Source organism: Miscanthus floridulus, chromosome 1 (genome assembly GCF_019320115.1).
Source record: "Miscanthus floridulus cultivar M001 chromosome 1, ASM1932011v1, whole genome shotgun sequence".
Classification (NCBI taxonomy): Eukaryota; Viridiplantae; Streptophyta; class Magnoliopsida; order Poales; family Poaceae; genus Miscanthus; species Miscanthus floridulus.
In genome coordinates, this window is record NC_089580.1 from 78,385,225 (window position 1) to 78,386,436 (window position 1,212).

At 42.6% G+C, this 1,212-nt stretch overlaps 1 non-coding gene across 1 annotated transcript; it reads left to right on the forward strand.

The window, feature by feature from the left end:
• The first annotated feature begins 390 nt into the window (after positions 1 to 390).
• Positions 391 to 498, forward strand: LOC136511217 (small nucleolar RNA R71). The gene has a single exon (XR_010772664.1). It is a non-coding gene; the product is annotated as a small nucleolar RNA R71 (small nucleolar RNA).
• Positions 499 to 1,212: the final 714 nt, after the last annotated feature.

Consider the following 1,212-nt stretch of genomic DNA (forward strand, 5'->3'; position numbering starts at 1 on the left):
TGTGGAGCAGAGTTGTTGATGATGATGTTCGTATCCTTCTAATATTTAGGGAATTCAACCCCAAATATTCTCCACATACATTCTAAGCATTGAATGCATCTTGAATAGCCTGATGATCTTTCTTGTAATTGGCTCATTGTTCAAGCCAATTCAACAGTACGTCCATCATGGTTGACCATGCACACATCTCTTATGGTACTTCTTCACTCTTATTGCATAATTGAATGTTGCATGATGACCAGCCTTGATTAGAGGCTATCTTTTTACATAAGAGTCTCAACTTTTCCTAGGGTGAGTGACATAAATGATCCCCCAGCAGTGGCATCGAGTTGTTCATGAGTTTTTTGAGTTAATCCATGGTAGAAACTTTGCATGAGCAACCAATCTTCCATCCCATGATGAGGACAATTTGAAATGTATTCTTGGAAATGTTCCTATGCTTCTGGATTGGTTTCTCCTTTCTGCTGTTGGAAGTTTGAAATATTTCCTCTTAAGGCATTGGTCTCACCTACAGGGAAGAACTTTTCTAGAAAGGCCTTTGAACATCTTGCCCAAGTGTTGATGTGATCTTTGTTGATGTAGAACCACTGCTTCGCTCTTCCCACTAGTGAGAATGGAAACAGGCGAAGTAGTATGATGTCTTGAATAACATCCTAGATGACGACTATGCTGCTAATCTCTAGAAAATTATGAAGGTGAGCACTAGCATCTTCATGTGCCTTTCCGTTGAATGGAGTACATTGCACCATGTTGATGAGGCTTGGCTTGAGCTCAAACTCGAGATTGTTGGTTTTGAGTGTTGGTCTAGTGCAGATGTTCTCAGTGCTTGGAGCAGAGAATTCATGCAGAGTCTTCTTAGCCATGACTTCAGGAACTGGTGTTGAGCTTCCTCTTGATTCAGTTGATTCTGATTGGAAATTGTTGGTGAATCACAACCAAATCTGCAATACCCTGTATAAGATATGAACAAAGACAAACAAGGGTAAGCCTGCTAAAGCAGAGGTTATGATTTTATCAATAAGTATTTATTTGATCAATTCACTTTAGCCATGTGCCCCTCCCTTGGATCAAACCGACTTAAGCGATGGCTCAAGGAGGCGGTGGGAAACTGACATAGCAACGAGGCTGATAGGTGGGCCCCTAATGGTCCGGGCGGCCTACAAGTGGGGCTGGGCGACCCCACTTGGTAGCCTCTCTGCCTCCACTTCGGTG